We start from the raw sequence: 17,589 nt of genomic DNA, 5'->3' as shown, positions 1-17,589 counted from the left end.
ACGGGCCTCGGCCACCTTTGCTGAACCAGGCATCCCAGGCAGGGAATGGGAACAGGATGGCAGCGGGGAGGCCAGGGAAAGGGTGGTGGTGAACACCTGGCCAGGGCTGAGCCCTGGGCTGGGGGTTAACGCCCCCCCCCTCCCAAACGGAAGCTTTAGGAAGGGAAGGAGGGAGGGAAGAACTTTATAAAGGAGTCAGTAGAAAGCAGAGTTAAAGAAGGAAAGAGGATGTATGAGTGAACTGTAGGAGCCATAATGAAAATCAAGTATAGTTGTGTACTGGGGACAGATTTTAAAAGTAGGAGTCAGAAAAGAAAAAAGATAAATGATAGTGAATAATTAGGCAGGTAGATAGATATTAAAACAGTGGAAGTAAGTCAAGAAGAATGTATGGGAAAGGTAGGATGAGAGCGAAAGAGGAAGGAAAAAAAGTTTTAAAGGGGCACTGGCAGAGCTTGAAAGGAGAATGGGAAGAAGGAAGAAATGGGGCAGGGAGCAAAGCAGGTCCAAGGGAGGAAGTGAAGAAAAAAATTAAGGTGGGAAGGAAGGAAAAGGGGAGGGAGGGTAGGGGTAAAAATAAAGGAAAGAAGGAATGTGGGGAGGGAGGGTAGGAGAAAAATGAGAAGAAGGATGATGGAAGAGATGTAGGAAATAAGGAGGAAAGAAAAGTTTATAAATGATGAGTCAATAGGAAAAAGTGTTACATAAAGGAGAGAGAAAAATTGTGTAAGAGGGAGTCAAATACAGTTGTGTGTGAAAGAGATAAGATTTTTTTTAAAAAGTTAATAGGGGCAACCAGGCTGGCAGGGGAGGGCAGTTAGGGGGATCAGGCCGGCAGGGCAGGGCAGTTAGGGGGATCAGACAGGCAGGCAGAGTGGTTAGGGCAGGCAGGCAGGTGAGTAGTTAGGAGCCAGAGGTCCCGGATTGCGAGAGGGATGTCCAACTGCCCGCAGGGATCGGGCTTAAACTGGCAGTTGGACATCCCCTGAGGGCTCCCAAATCGGAGAGGATGCAGGTTGGGCTGAGGAACTCCTGCCCCCCCGCCCCCACCACCCATGCATGAATTTCATGCATCGGGCCTCTAGTTAAACTATAGTTATTTATGATATCTCCCTTCCTGTAGCAGGTCCTCTGTCTAAATTCTTTTAGGCAGTTTGGGGGAAAGTCAAAGGTTTTTCCTGAGTCTTTCTTTTCTTAAAAATAACCTGAATCAATATCCCAAAGGCATATTTGGGGGTGGCTAACCCTGCCTCCTCTCAACTCAGAATCCTAGTATTCCAACTGTGTATTCACCTACTCTGTCAGCTGGCAGGTTTAAGGGAAACCTTGTTCCCAATCAGCTTGTTTCTCTAAAGGTTCTGATGATGGTGATTTTCAGAAAAAGGCAAAATCATGGCTCATACAAATATAAAAATGAGCATGTATTAAATATTATTAGTTTATATATGAAATGCGAGAGAACAAAGCAGAAGTTATAATCAGTTCCAAGGGCAAGTCAAAAGCACGAATTTTTATGTAATAAAGAATTTGTGTTGCAAATGAAGGCAAAACCGGTTTTCCACAGGTTGGAGAAAAGTCAGTCAAAACTCTTGAACCGGAATTTGCATGCCTACCAATCACTCTCAATTTGCAAAGGTGCACAATATCTCAAAGCCCAATTCTTGTCCACTAGATCTGTCAGGCTGTCCTACACCCACTGCATAGTTTTCCATTAAATAACAATTTTTTTCTACAACATATTATCTCTTTGAAGGGATCCAAATTCCTCTTTCACTCATTTGTTTAGTCAACAGATATCAAAGAGCTATAACATCAAGCACAAATAATTGTAAAATAAATCAATTAAGTATGTGTTGCTTAAAAGTCCCAGTTAAATGTCTGTGCCTTTGAGTTCATTATAACTGGATTTTCCCCTTGCTTGTCTTAAGTCTACTGCCTTACTTTGCATTTCCACGTCATGTTCTTCCACCACTACACAAACATTGTTATTTTCCTATGCCATCTAGTGGCAGAAGAATGCAATTTGTCTGTTTTTTAATGAGTAGTCCTACTTTGGAAAACACCCAAAATCTGAGATAAGTCGAATTTGGATGGTTTGAGGAGCATTTTGTCCAAAAGGAGAAAGAAGACATGATTTCAGAAAACCCTGGCCACACTTTTTAATTTTTTGAACTTTTACTAGACCATTTTTAGAGCATTATATTTTCAGAGCAAAATTGAACAAACACTATAGAGTGCTGGTATATGTCCCTGAATCCTGACATATGTAGCCTCCCCATTCTCAATATCTGCCACCACAGTGGTACATATCAGTGAACCAACATTGACCTATTATTGTCATCCTATGTCCATAGTTTGCACTTTTGATATTGAACATTCTAAGGGTTTTGACAAATGTACAATGACATGAATCCACTACCCTGGTAGCTTTTTATTTTATTACTAGAGGCCTGGTGCATGAATTCGTGCACCAGTGGGGTTCCTCGGCCTGATCTGCAGGATCAGACCAAAACCGGCTCTCTGACATCCCCCAAGGGATCCTGGATTGCCAGAGGGCTCAGGCCAGACTGAGGGATCCCACCGGTGCACGATCAGGTCCAGAGAGGGACACGGGAGGTTGGCCAGCTGGGGAGGGACTGCAGGAGGGCTCCAGGGCGTGTCCAGCCTGTCTCACTCAGTCCCAATCAGCGAGACCCCAGCAGCAAGCTAACGTACCAGCCGGAGCATCTGCCCCCTGGTGGTCAGTGCACGTCATAGTGACTGGTCAACCAGTCAACTGTCAACCCCCTGGTGGTCAGTGCACATCATAGCGAGCGGTTGAGCGGCCTTAGCATATCTTTAGCATATTACGCTTTGATTGGTTGAATGGACGACCAGACACTTAGCATATTAGGCTTTTATTATATAGGATTTTACTGAATTTATTGAGGTGACACTAGTTAATAAAATTTTATGGGTTTCAGGTGTATAATTCTATAATACAGCATGTGTATATTATATTGTGTTCACCACCCCAAGTCTAGTCTCCTTCCATCACCATTTATCCCCCCTTTACCTTCTCCTACCTCCCTCCCTACCTGTACTCCCCCTAATAATACTATTTTCTACAGAGTTTTTGGGTTTTTTTGCTTAATGCCTTTACCTTTTTTACCCAGCCCTCCAACCACCACCCCTCTGACAGCAGTCAATCTGTTCTCTCTATGAGTCTGTTAGTTTTTGTTCTTCAGGTTTCACATATAAGTGAAGTCATATGATATTTGTCCTTCTCTGACTCACTTATTTGTCTTAGCATAATACTCTCTAGGTCCATCCATGTTGTCACAAAAGACAAGATTTCTTTTTTTTATGACCTAGGAGTATTTCATTGTGTAAATGTACCACAGCTTTTTTTTTCACTCATCTATTGATGGGCCCTTGGGCTGCTTCCATATTTTGGCTCTTGTAAATAAAGTAGCAATGAACATAGGAGTGGATATATACATTCCTTCGAATTATTATTTTGGGTTTCTTCAGATATATTTCCAGAAGTGGAATCGCTGGGTCATAAGGCAATTCCATTTTTAATTTTTTCAGATAACTCCCTGTTGCTTTCCATAGTGACTATGCCAGTCTGCATTTCCACCAACAGTGCATGGGGTTCTCTTATCTCCACATCCTCACCAATACTTGTTGTTTGTTGATTTATTGATGATAGTCATTCTGACAGGTGTAAGGTGATAAGTTCTTTATAAATTTTGGATATTAGTCCTTTGTTAAATGTATCATTGACAGATATGTTCTCCTGTTCAGTAGGGTTGTCTTTTTATTTTGTTGATGGTTTCCTTTCCTGTGCAAAATGTTTTCAGTGTGATGTAGTCCCATTTGTTTATTTTTTCTTTTGTTTCCCTTGCCTGAGAAGATATATCAGAAAAAAAATATTGCAACAAGAAATGTCTGAAGCAATAGATTTTACGGCTTCTATTTGATTCTAGTATTTTTATAGTTTTGAGTCTTATGATGTTATCTCTTCCAATCCATGAACACAGTATATACTTCCACTTATTTGTATCTGTTTCAATTTCTTTCTTTAAAGTCTTATAATTTTCCTAGTACAGGTTTTTTACATCCTTGGTTAAATTTATTCCTAGGTATTTTTTGTGTTTTTGTTGTTGTTGTTAATCCTCACCCGAGGATATATTTTCCATTGATTTTTAGAGAGAGTAGAAGTGAGGGAGAGGAGAGAGAGAAACATTGATTGCTTGCCTCCCGCACACACCCTAACCGGGGCCGGGGAATGAACCTGCAACTGAGTTACGTGCCCTGGACAAGAAATCGAACCCAAGACCCTTCAGTGTGTGAGTCGATGCTCTAACCACTTAGCACACTGGCCAAGGCAGTATTTTATATTTTTACTAGAGGCCTGGTGCACAAATTCATGCATGGGTGGGGTCCCTTGGCCTGGCCAGTGATCGGGGCCAATCGGGGCTGTGGGAGGTTGGCTGGCCGGCCCAATCGGGGCCATCAGGACTGGCCAGCTAGGGAGAAGGGCCGCGGGAGGTTGGCTGTGGGAGCGCACTGACCACCAGGGGGCAGCTCCTGCATTGAGCATCTGGTCCCTGGTGGTCAGTGCATGTCATTGCGACCTGTCGTTCGGCCATTCGGTCGTTTGGTCACTTAGGCTTTTTTATATATATACTAGAGGCCCAATGCATGAAACTTTTGCAAGAGTCGGCCTTCCTTCCTCTGGCTGCCAGCACCGGCTTCCCTCCGGCCACTGGCAGGCACCCAGGACCCAGGCTTCCCTCTGGCCGCTGGCAGGCACCCAGGACCCGGGCTTCCCTCGTAGCCCGGCTTCCTCCAGAAGGTCATCTGGAAGGGCGTCCAGTCTAATTAGCATATTATACTTTTATTATTATAGATTGATGCAATTGTAAATGGAATTTTTTTCTTTGTTTTCCTTTCTGGTAGTTCTTTATTGGTGTAGAGAAATGCAACTGGCCCTGGTTGATGTGGCTTAGTTAGTTGAGCTTAGTCCCATCCACTGGGAGGTTGCCGGTTTGATTCCTGGTCTGGGCACATACCCAGGTTGCAGGCTTCATCCCCAGTAGGGGCTGTTCAGGAAGCAACTGATTGATGTTTCTCTCTCTCATTGATGTTTCTTTCTCTCTCTCTCTCTCTCTCTCAAATAAATAAAAAACGTTTAAAAAAAGAAATGCAACTCATTTGTGGATATTTATTTTGTATCCTGTACTGTATTCAATTCATTTATCAGTTCTAGTAGTTTTTTGGTGGTTTATGATTCTCTATTTACAGTATCATGTCATCTGCAAATAATGACAATCTTACTTCTTCCTTTCCAAATTGAATGCCTTTGATTTTTTCTTCTCGTCTGATTACTGTGGCAAGGACTTCCAGTGCTGTCCTATATAATAAAAGCCTAATATGCAAATTGTCCCTGCAGCTGGGAGTTCGACTGCTCCTGTGACATGTGCTGACCATCACGGGTGGCGCGGAAATGGTGGGTGTCAGTGACGCACTGCGACCTCTCACCGGTTACTTGGAGGTGGGGGTGATGGGGACAGAGGTGCGGTGAGAATACAGGGTGTCCACCAAGCTCGCTCTCACTCTCCCTGCTACCTTCCCTTGGAAAGCCAGGGCTCGCCCGATGGGGAAGCCCCTGCACTCAGGTGCCAGGTGCCCGCGAGGAGCCTGCCACATACCTGTGCAGCCTCTTCCACATACCTGTGCAGCCTCTTCCACATACCTGTGCAGCCTCTTCCCGGTGAGCTGGGCCGCAACCACCGGGTCTGCAGGGGCCAGTTGGGCTCCCCATGGGTTCGCGCAGGAGCCGGACTGCAAGGCCCGCCAGGAGAGAGCGTGCTGCCTGCCTGGCTTCCATGCAGCACTGCTTGGCGGCCCGGAGGCCCACACTGTGCCCCGGCCAGCAGCATCGGCCACACTCACCGCATCTCCATGTGGGGACTCGGGCGCCGTGACTCGGGTAGAAGGGAGCGTGCGGGAGCCCGGGGGGCCCAGGTGCTGCCCAGGGCCCAGCGGTCAGCTGGTACCTGCCCTCCAAGCCAGACGCTTGCACTTTGATTGCTGGCCAGGCCTAGGGACCACACCTGTGCACGACTTCCATGCACTGGGCCTCTAGTGTTGAATAAGAGTGGTAAAAGTGGACATTCCTTCCTTATTCCCAACCTTAAAGGACATGCTTTTAGTTTTTGTCCATTGACTATGATGTTGGCTGTGGGTTTGTCATATATGGCCTTTATTATGTTGAGGTATGATCCCTCCATCCCCACTTTGCTGAGAGTTTTTATCATAAATGGGTGCTGGATCTTATTAAATGCTTTTTTAGCATTGATTGATATAATCATGTGATTTTTATCATTCATTTTATTTATGTGTTATATGACATTTTTTGATTTATGGATATTGTACCAACCTTGCATCCCAGAAATAAATACCACTATATCATGGTGTATGATTTTTTTCCCCAATATATTGCTGGATCTGGTTTGCTAATATTTTGTTGAGAATTTTAGCATCTGTGTTCATCAGGAATGTTGGCCTATAATTGTATTTCCTTGTAGTGTCTTTATCTGGTTTTGGAATTAGGATAATGCTGGCCTCATAAAATGAGCTTGGGAGTATTCCCTGCTCTTGAATTTTTTGGAATAGTTTGAGAAGAATAGATATTAGTTCTCCTTTGAATGTTTGATAAAAATCTCCTGTGAAGTATTTGGTCCAGGACTTTTGTTTGTTATGAGTTTTTTTTTAATTATTATTACAGCATCAATTTTATTAGTTATAATGAGTCTATTCACATTTTCTGACTTTTTCTGATTTGGTTTTTCAAGATTGTATGTTTCTAGAATTTTATCTATTTCCCCAGGTTTCCAGTTTATTGGCATATAGTTGTTTATAGTGTTTTCTTACAATCCTTTGTATTTCTGTGATGTCAGTTGTTATTTCTCCTCTTTCATTTCTAATTTTATTTGTTTGGATCCTCTCTTATTTTCTCTTGATGAGTCTGATTAAAGGTTTGTCAGTCTTATTTATCTTTTTAAAGAACCAGCTCTTGGTTTCATTGATCGTTTGTATTGTTTTTATTTCTGCTGTGATCTTTATTATTACCTTTCTTCTACTTACTTTGGGCTTTGTTTGTTGTTCTGTTTATAGTTCCCTTACATGTAAAGTTAAATTGTTTATTTCAGATTTTATTGCTTCTTGAGGTAGGCCTGTAATCCTATGAGTTTTTCTCTTAAAACTACTTGCACTGTGTCCCATAGATTTTGGGTTGTGTTCTCATTTTCATTTGTTTTAGGGTATTTTTTTATTTCTTCCTTGATATCATTGTTAACCCATTCATTGCTTAGTAACGTTATTTAGCCTCCATGTGTTTGTGTGTTTTGTAGTTTTTTTCTTGTGATTGATTTCTAATTTCATATCATAATGGTCAGAGAAGATGCTGGATATTATTTCAGTCTTCTTAAATATATTGAGACTTATTTTGTGTCCCAACATGTGGTCTATCTTTGAAAATGTTCTATGTGCACTTGAAAAAAAATGTACATTCTGCTTCTTTAGGATGAAATGCTCTGAAGATATCAATTAAATCCATTTTGTCTAGTGTATCATTTAAGGCTGCTGTTTCCTTATTGATTTTCTTTCTGAAAGATCTATCCATTAATGGCAATGGGGTGTTAAAATCCCCTACTATGACTTTATCATATCAATCTCTCCCTTTATGTCCATCAAGATTTGCTTTATATATTTAAGTGCTCCTATGTTGAGTGCATAAATATTTGCAAGGGTTAGATCCTCTTGTTGGATTGATCCCTTTATCATTAAATAGTGTTATTCCTTGCTCTTACTATAGCCTTTGTTTTAAAGTCTATTTTTTCATATCAAAGTATTGCTTTTTTTCATTTCCATTTGCATGAAATATCTTTTTCCATCTCGTTTAGTTGGTGTGTTTCTTTCATTCTAAGGTGTGTGTCTCATAGCATTTGTATTGGTGTTGTTTCTTATCCATTCAACTACCCCAAGTCTTTTGATTAGAATATTTAAGCCATTTACATTTAAAGTTATTATTGACAGGAATGTGTTTTTTGTCATTTTATTCTTTTAGCGTTTTTTATAATATTGATTTGGTGGTAACGAACTCATTTAGCTTTTGCTTGTCTGGGAAGCTCTTTATTTCACCTTCAATTTAAATGGTAGCCTTGCTGGATAGAGTAGTCTTAGTTGTAGGTCCTTGTTTTTGATCACTTTGAGTATTTCAAACCTTCTGGCATGAAATGTTTCTATTGAGAATTAGCTAACAGTCTTATGGAATCTCCTTTCTAGGTAACTGCCTGCTTTTCTCTTGCTTCTTTTAGTGTTCTCTTCTTGTTTTTACCTATGCCATTTTAATTATGATGTGTCTTGATATGGGCCTCTTTGGATTCATCTTGTTTGGGACTCTCTGCACTTCCTGCACTTGTATTTCATTTTTCTTCACCAGATTAGGCAAGCTTTCTGTCATTATTTCTTCAAATATGTTCTCAATCCTTTGCTCACTCTCTTCTTTTCCTGGTACCCCTATGATGAGGATGTTGGTATGCTTCATGTTGTCTCAAAGTCCCTTAAACTATCCTCATTTTTTAAAATTCTTTTTTTCTTTTTGCTGCTCTGATTGGGTGTTGTCACTATATTGTCTTCCAAATCACTGATTCAATCTCTGCTTCATCCAACCTACTATTTATTCCTTCTAGGGTCTTCATTTCAGATATTATATTCTTCATTTCTGACTGGTTATTTTTTATGGTTTCTATGTCTTTTTTTATGGTGCTGTAGCTCTCACTAGGATCCTTGAATATCCTTTTAACCATTCTTTTGAACTTTATAACTGGTAAATTATTTACCTTCATTTCATGTAGCTCTTTTTCTGGAGATTTATGCTGTTCTTTCATCTGGGGTACGTTTTTTTATCTCCCCATTTTGACTGCCTCTTTGTGTTTACAGTGGGGCCTTGACTTACGAGTTTAATTCGTTCTGTGACGGAGTTCATAACTCAAATTACTCGTATGTCAAATCACTGTGACGTTCGCTGCGCCAACTAGCGGTGGGGTATCTGAAGCTGGCTCGTAACCCGAATTTTTTTGAGCTTGCAACTCAAAGCAAAAAATCGGCCAAGAGATGGCTCATATCTCAAAAAAACTCATTAGTCGGGACACTCATAAGTCAAGGCCCCATTGTATTTCTATGTATTAGATCTGCTATGACTCTCAGTCTTGGTGGGATGACCTTATGTAGTAGTTGTCCTATGGGACCCAATGGCACAGTCCCCTTAATCACCTGTGTTGGGTGCTCCAGGAATGTCCCTAGTACGTGTTGTGTGGGCCCTCCTGTTAAAATGAGTCTTGCTGGGCCAGCGTGGTTTAGTGGTTGAGCGTTGACTTATGAACCAGGAGGTCAGGGCATTTGCCTGGGTTGCAGGCTTGATCCCCAGTGTGGGGTGTGTAAGAGGCAGCCAATCAATGACCCTCTCTCTCCTCATTGATGTTTCTATCTCTCTGTCCCTCTCCCTTCCTCTCTGAAATCAATATATATATATTTTAAAATGAGTCTTGATTGCTATTGGCCCATTAGTGCATGGGGTCAACTCTCAGGCTGGCTGACTGTGAGGATCAGCCCCGATCACAGTGTATGAGCTGCTGTGTAGGTGCTGATCACACCAAGTAAAATTTGCCCTCAGCAGGGCCTGGTACCTGCCAACATCTCCCTTTGGATATGCCACTTGTGAAGCTAATTGGATCCTGCTCTGATGTTGTCTGAAGCTAGCCACTGGGTGTGTTAGTTCTGGGGCATTTGGGGAGGTACTCTGCTGTAGGTCAATGCTAGACGCTGCCTATGACTGGCCCAGGGCAACCTATTTAGAGCTACAAAGCAATTTACAGTTTGTGGCTGTCTCTGCTTGGCCGGGGTGGGTACAGGAAGGGTTCAGCTGCACACCAAGGCTGGCTTTTACCAGCACTGGGCCCAGGGGAAGGTCAGCAAAAGTCCCAAGAAACCAAGATCCACTTCTGCCTGCCTCTGTCTGCCAGCTGCCTGTTAGACTCAGTCACTGAAAGATCCTCTGGCAGTACTCGAGTGCATGAGGTAGGTTCTCTGTGAGTCACCAGGTAGGGGATAGTGGTGTTCACCAGATCCATACAGGTTCAAACTCGATGCCAGTGCTGGGTCTAATACCACTCAGCAAATATCCTAGGGTATACCCCAGGGGTGGGCAAACTTTTTGACTCGAGGACCACAATGGGTTCTTAAACTGGACCGGAGGGCCGGAACAAAAGCATGGATGGAGTGTTTGTGTGAACTAATAAAAATTCAAAGTAAGCATCATTACATAAAAGGGTACGGTCTTTTTTTTTTTAGTTTTATTCATTTCAAACGGGCCGGATCCGGCCCGTGGGCCATAGTTTGTCCATGGCTGGTATACCCAGTCTAGCTGCCACTCGCTGGGTGCTTGCACACCTTTGTGGTGAGTGGGATCTCAGGGAATCATCAGGGTGAGGCCAGCAGAGTTTTTCAGGCCCAAACAGACCAAGATTTGGCCACGTGAAGGAAGGGTTCTGTCCTAGAGCCCATAACTGCCTATTCTGGAGCCTGGTCTTAGCAGTGTGGGGCTGCAGGGAAGCAGGAGAGGGAGAGATGCTGGTCAGTGGTTATGCCATTTTACATTCTTAACATGGAATGTATAAGAATTTTAAAAGTTCTATATATATATACTGAATAAATCTTTTATAAGATGTATGTGTTGCACCCTAGCTGCTTTGGCTCAGTGGATAGAGCGTCAGCCTGCGGACTCAAGGGTCCCAGGTTCGATTCCGGTTAAGGGCATGTACCTTGGTTGCGGGGACATCCCCAGTAGGGGGTGTGCAAGAGGCAGCTGATCAATGTTTCTAACTCTCTATCCCTCTCCCTTCCTCTCTGTAAAAAATCAATAAAATATGTTTAAAAAAAAAAAGATGTATGTGTTGTAAATACTTTCTCCTGGTCTGTGTCACACTATCCTGTATAATAAAAGGCTAACATGCAAATTGTCCCCTCTGGAGTTCGAACAGAAGACCAGGAGTTTGATTACTCGCTATGACATGCACTGACCACCAGGGGCCGGTGCGGAACACGGCAGGCGACCAGTGTTAGCGGTGGGGCACTGAGGAAGTGAGGAGAGGAGAAGGCAGGAAGGCCAGCCAGGCCTAGGGACCCTACCTGTGCACGAATTTCTTGCACTGGGCCTCTAGTTTAAGAGATATTAGAGCCACCGAATGATATTTTAGGGGAGGAAGAAAATACAATTTTTTCCTCTACCCTGCTATGTTTTCTGGCTGAGGCCCTGCAAATTAGACTGACAAAAGTCAGGTTAACAAGAGTAAAACAGAGTTTTACTATTATTATTTACTACTAACATGTGCCTGGGTGCATACACAGAGGAGAACTCAGTGATGAGTCACTCTAAAGGGTGGTTAATGGCATCCTAACAAAGAACAATACATTTGTAGAGAAGGACAAAACAAAGGAAATGGATTTCAGAATGGTAAATAAAGTTTGTTTTAATGAGGTTTGTGATGTAAACTCCTCCAGTGCTTAGCTGAATAAGAGTCTTGAATATTTAAGTGTGTGTGTGTGTGTTTGTATGTATACCATCAAACTTTATATATACTTAATATATATACATATAAATGTATACCATCAAACTTCATATATATATGATACATGATCAACCTGAAATATTACCTACCAGTTAAAAGTGAAAATTTTATGACTAAAATATATATATCATACATTATCTATTAATATAAAATTCCATAAAAGTAAGTCAAAAGTTATTGTCTTTGGTTAGTTTAGATTGATTTAAATGACCATAATATTGAACATATATGTCATCTTTCTTGTGCCAATTAATACTTATGTTATAAACTAGAGGCCTGTGCACAAAATTCGTGCACTTTGGGGGGGTAGGAATCCTCAGCCCAGCCTGTGCCCTCTCCCAGTCCGGGAGCCCTTGGGGGATGTCCGACTGCCATAGAGGCAGGAGAGGCTCCTGCCACCACGGCTGCGCTTGCCAGTTGTAAGCCTGGCTCAGGGCTTCTGGCTGAGCGGCGCTCTCTCTGTGGGAGTGCACTGACCACCAGAGGGCAGCTCCTGCATTGAGCGTCTGCCCCCTAGTGGTCAGGGCACATCATAGCGACAGGTCCACCATTTGGTCGATTTGCATATTAGCCTTTTATTATATAGGAATCTATAATAATAAAAGTGTAACATGCTAATTAGACCAGACGTTCTTTCGGATGACCTTCCAGACAAAGCCAGGGCTGCAAGGGAAGGCCGGGTCCCAGGTGCCAGAGAGAAGCCAGTGCCGGCAGGGGAAGGAAGACCTACTCTTGCACCAGCTTCCCTCTGGCAACTGGGACCCAGGCTTCGCTTAGGCCAATGGCAGGCACCCGGGACCCGGCCGTCTCCCCTGTGGCTGCCGGCAGGTGCCTGGGACCTGGCTTCGCCCCGGCCCGCCTTGGTCCGGAAAGACAGAAGGATGTCTGGAATGACTTCCGGTAAGTCTAATTAGCATATTAACCTTTTATTAGTATAGATAGGGCCTTCACCGTCCATATCAAACTTTAAAGGAAACAGCGGAGACACCATATAATTAAGTGCACAGTAGATTCACAAAACCTGCAATTGCAAAACACTGGGAAGAACAAATATCCCAACAATAAGGAAGTGAATGAGCAAAGTGTGATACATGATCAACCTGAAATATTCCCTACCAGTTCAAAGTAAAAATTTTATGACTAAGAAAATTTATAAAACATTTATGATGCTCTTAAGAGAAAGGCAAAATATTTTTCTAAAACATATTTTATTGATTTTTTACAGAGAGGAAGGGAGAGGGATAGAGAGCTAGAAACATCGATGAGAGAGAAACATCGATCAGCCACCTCCTGCACACTCCCCACTGGGGATGTGCCCACAACCAAGTTACATGCCCTTGACCGGAATTGAACCTGGGTCCCTTCAGTCCGCAGGCCAATGCTCTATCCGCTGAGCCAAACCGGTTAGGGCGCAAAATATTATTTTTAAAGTGATTACAACTATAAACAACTATTTTTTGAGCTAAAAGATAATAAATGATTTGGCTACCCCAGCAGCCAGGCACCTCATTAAAGGGGTGCCCATTGTGCAGATGCTCACTTTCTGTTCTGGCCTAGCCTTGAAGTACTTGAATCCATCTGTTTCTCACTTCTGATTATTACCTTCAGCTCACCAACCATTACCTGTGTTATTTCTGTTTCTGGCTTTTACTTGCACTCTTTATCTCTCTTACACTTGACTCATGACCCATGCTTCGGAGATACCAACAGCCTTGATTTCCAAGGCTTCAACCTATCCTTTGAGAAGACTTTGTACACCTGTTCTATCCCACCTAAATGCATCAACTCTTACAGGAAGAGTCTTCAAAATATATACAATTGAAACCTAAGTGTGCTCGGGTCCTGTAAGAATGGGTAATAGTTTTTCCTTCTTTCCAAACTTTCCTTGTTCCAGCACCATTGCAGAAAACAGTTAAAGACTTTCTAACAATAACCTTGTCTCATTTATGCCCAGAGTGGCACCTAGTGGTGATTTCATAGAACTACATTTTTTTAGCCTAAAATAAAAAGGCTTATTATTTCACTGGAAGTTTGTGTTTATAACACAGTAGAACAGTATATGTATACCAGGAAGCAAAATCCACTTTATAGAATTAGCTAGTCCATAAATTATACAGGCTCTATAGAGGTGTCATTTTACACCTGGGGCTCATAATTCATTCTCCATAGGATTCTAGGTTTATTTTAATTTCCTAAAACTGGATTTACTCTGGAAAGTAATTCTTAGACTGTAAGCATTTGCACCAATTGCTAGGTTTTGATGCCTTTGGACATGTGGGATGTCTTACACATTTTCATCACTGTAGTAGTTTCCTTGGGATGTCTTAGCAAAGTCTCAGACTAAGTGGCTTAAACAACAGAAATGTATTACCTCACTGTTTTAAGGATAGAAGTCCAAGATCATGGTGTTGGCAGGGTTGGTTCTTTCTGAGGAATGTGAGGAAGAATCTGTTCCATGCCTCTCCTCTAGCTGCGGGTGGTTTTCTGGCATTCTTTGGTGTTCCTTGACTTGTACACACATCACTTCACTCTCCACCTTCATCTTCATGTGGCATTCTCCCTAGATGCCAATCTGTCTTCAAATTTCCCCTTTTTGTAAGGACATCAGTCATACCCTAATGACCTCATCTTATAACAACTGCAATGGCCCTAGCTGGTTTGGCTCAGTAGATAGAGCGTCGGCCTGCAGACTGAAGGGTCCCGGGTTCGATTTCAGTCAAGGGCGCATGCCCGGGTTGTGGGCTCAATCCCAGTAGGAGGCATGCAGGAGGCAGCCAATCAATGATTCTCTCTCATCATTGATGTTTCTATCTCCCTTTACTTTCCTCTCTGAAGTCAATAAAAATATATTTTAAAAAACAACAAAAAAACATTGCTATGAGAAATGTCTAAAATTAAAAAAAGAAAAGAAATAAAACCTTTATGTTTTAAGCCACCACAATCTTGGGGTCATTTATTACTGAAGCATAAATTAACTTACGCTGACTTTCACAATAAGTACCTAACTTAAGCTAAGTATGTGGGTTTTTCATTCATTCATTAGCTATTTGTTGAAAACTTTCTATGTGATAGGCATAGTACTATATGTTGGACACTGTAACAGTTAATTTTATGTCAAATTAGCTAGGCCACGACACACAGAGATTTGTTCAAACACCAGATTAGCTGTCTCTGTGAGGCATTTTTCAGATGAGATTAACATTTAAATCAGTAGACTTTAAAGCAAATTGCCCTCCATAATGGGGTGGGCCTGATCCAATTAGTTGAAGGCCTTCAAAGACAAATCCCTGAGGTCCCTCCCTCCCCAAGAAGAGGGAATTCTACCTGCAGATCCCCTTCTGACTCAAGCTACAGCATCAACTCTTTCTTGGGGCTCCAGCCTGCAGGGTTGTTCTGCAGATTTTGAACTTGCCAACCCCCACAAATTGCATGACCCAATTCCTTAATATAAATCACTATATATGTGCACATCCTATTGATCCTGTTTCAGAAACCTAATTGATACAGTGATCAGTGAACAAACTAGCAATTGTTCTCATAGAGCCTACAGTCTAAGGAAGGATACAGACGAATAAACGGAAAAATTAGTGTTTTGTAGTATATGCTGGAAAGTACTCCATTTAATAGGAGCACATAGGAGGAGAGCTTAACCCTGACTTGGAGAATCATAAAAGCTTTCTGTAGACAATAAAGTCTAACTTGGGAACTGAAGGTGGCGGATGGAATGAGAGTTAGCTAAGTGCAGGGCCGAGATGGTGGGGACCAGGGATTAGATTAAGTATAGAACATGTATTCTCATATTTGGGGGATTTTGTTGCCCCAAAGGGAGAGAAAATTGGTTCTTGGCAGGTGAAATAAACCTTAGCTATTACAATGTTTTGAGACCATGCAAACAAAGCTCAACTCTGTGTGACAAAATTTTATTCCTTAATATTTAGTGGGGGAACAGGGGAGAGGATTAGAATAAATGCCTCAACTGTCTCCTTTGGGCAGGCGGGGTGCGCTTATGAAAAAGACCTTAAGAAACATTGGTATAGAGAGACCAATTTGGGTAGAGGAATGATCACCTGTGGAGCTGTGGAAATGAGAGAGAACATACAATATTTGAAATATTGGAATGGCTGAGGCAGAGAGTTGGGAAGGAGCAGAGTCCGGGAGAGTAGTGAGAGGAGGCTGTTCTAGCCACAAATTTTAAAGAAAAGTCAATGTGAAAGTGCATTTCCTCTCACTCATCTAAATAGTTTAAGTAAAATTGTGTCAAAATTACCTACTGCAGACTGTGCTGACTTTTTAATATATGAATCTGTATTCTGTGTTTATAGTCACTGAATGAATTACTAGGTTTTAAACATTTTTTCGAGATGGCAAAGGACAATTGTTAAACTATCTTTTTCTATCTGTCATTCTGGGACTTCTTAGTTTTGTAATTATAGCCTCTAGAATAGCATCGCGTGCGTGTGGGTACTTACTCATAATGCTCTTCTGGAAGGCACATTAACCTCTGGAGAATTTGCATGTGATTTACCTCACTGGAGTTTCAAAGATTAAAAATATGAGAGTGAAAAGGTATTTTTCTTGGCTCCATTATTGGGAATAGAATGAGAACAATGGTCTATTTAATAACCATTGTCATTATCTTCCCCACAGACTGAAATAAAATTACTTTAATATTCTATTAGGATAATCTTTGCAAATATGCTGCCAATCATTTTTTTATTTTCAGCAGCTTGTTAACAATGAACTCAAAGCTAATTCAATGCTTTTGAGAGATAGTATAAACTTAATTCTAGAATCTAAAGAGCTAAAAAATTGTATGCTGTACTATAATTTTAACTTTGAATATTTTTCTTTTTTTAAGGGGCCTCTGGTGAGTTATTCTCTGGTGTGTTTTTTTTTAACTTTGAATATTTTTCTATGACATCCCTAGCCTGCTCAATGTTAAATAGAACTAATTTGATATCTAATATAATTTTTTTCTTATTTTTGTATTGATTTGAGAGAGAAAGAAACATTGATGTGAGAGAGAAACATTGGTCAGTTGCCTCCCTCACACACCCGGATTGGGGATGGAATGTCAATCCTGGGTATGTAGCCTGACCGGGAATTGAACCCACCACCTTTTGGTGCTCGGGACGACATTCCAACCAACTGAGCCACACAGCCAGCATTCTAATATAATTTTTTAAAGAAGCAGCATTCTTACAATTTCTTTAAAAGGTCGTGTTACGAAAAAGACAGTACATGGAGATAGTTCTGAGTATGTGTTCTGGAATCAGCCTGCCTGGCTTCAAACCCTGAGTTGCATCTGTTTCGGTTTAAATGTCATTAGCTGTTAGAAACGAGGGCAGATGTGTACAGTTATGTGATCTTATCCTCTCTGTACCTCACTTTCCTCACGTGTAAATTACAGATACTAATAGAACCATTACATGTTGTTGTTATGACTTTTACATGAGGTAATTATGTAAAAACACTTAGAACAGTACCTGGTACATACACAGTCAATTACATTAGTTGCTATTATTATTTTGTGATTAAGTAGTTTTAAAGCCATTTGTTGAGTGCTTCCTGTGTGTCATAGGAGAAGCTTACTTGTGAAACTGTTAGTACATCTTACCTAAAATGAACCTCAGACTCAAGGTATTTTTTAAAACTGACTTTATTATTATTATTATTCTCTTTAGTACATTTCAGGTCTTTAAGTTGTTTTATTTTTTAGGAAAGGATGGTACTTTGGCTCTTATGTGAGATTATAGACATCTAACGTGTGTAAGAAAAAGCACTCCTTAGGTCAGTAAGTGGGAGATGAATTCCTCTTCAGAATTTTTTTGTTGGGGTCTAGCATTTATATTTATGGTATTATTTTTTCTAGGTTGACAATTGGGTAAAGAGTTACCCATGAATTTCT

The 17,589-nt window shown here is 41.4% G+C and overlaps 1 protein-coding gene across 1 annotated transcript in view; it reads left to right on the top strand.

Annotated features, from left to right (window-relative positions):
• KYAT3 (kynurenine aminotransferase 3) overlaps positions 1–17,589 on the top strand; it is a 67,672-nt gene that overhangs the window by 12,713 nt on the left and 37,370 nt on the right. The gene's annotated exons all lie outside the window — the stretch shown is intronic.

Source organism: Myotis yumanensis, unplaced genomic scaffold (assembly GCF_028538775.1).
Source record: "Myotis yumanensis isolate MYYU_CA2020_CCGP unplaced genomic scaffold, mMyoYum1.0.hap1 SCAF_2, whole genome shotgun sequence".
NCBI lineage: Eukaryota > Metazoa > Chordata > Mammalia > Chiroptera > Vespertilionidae > Myotis > Myotis yumanensis.
This window is presented reverse-complemented; position numbering and strand designations above follow the sequence as displayed.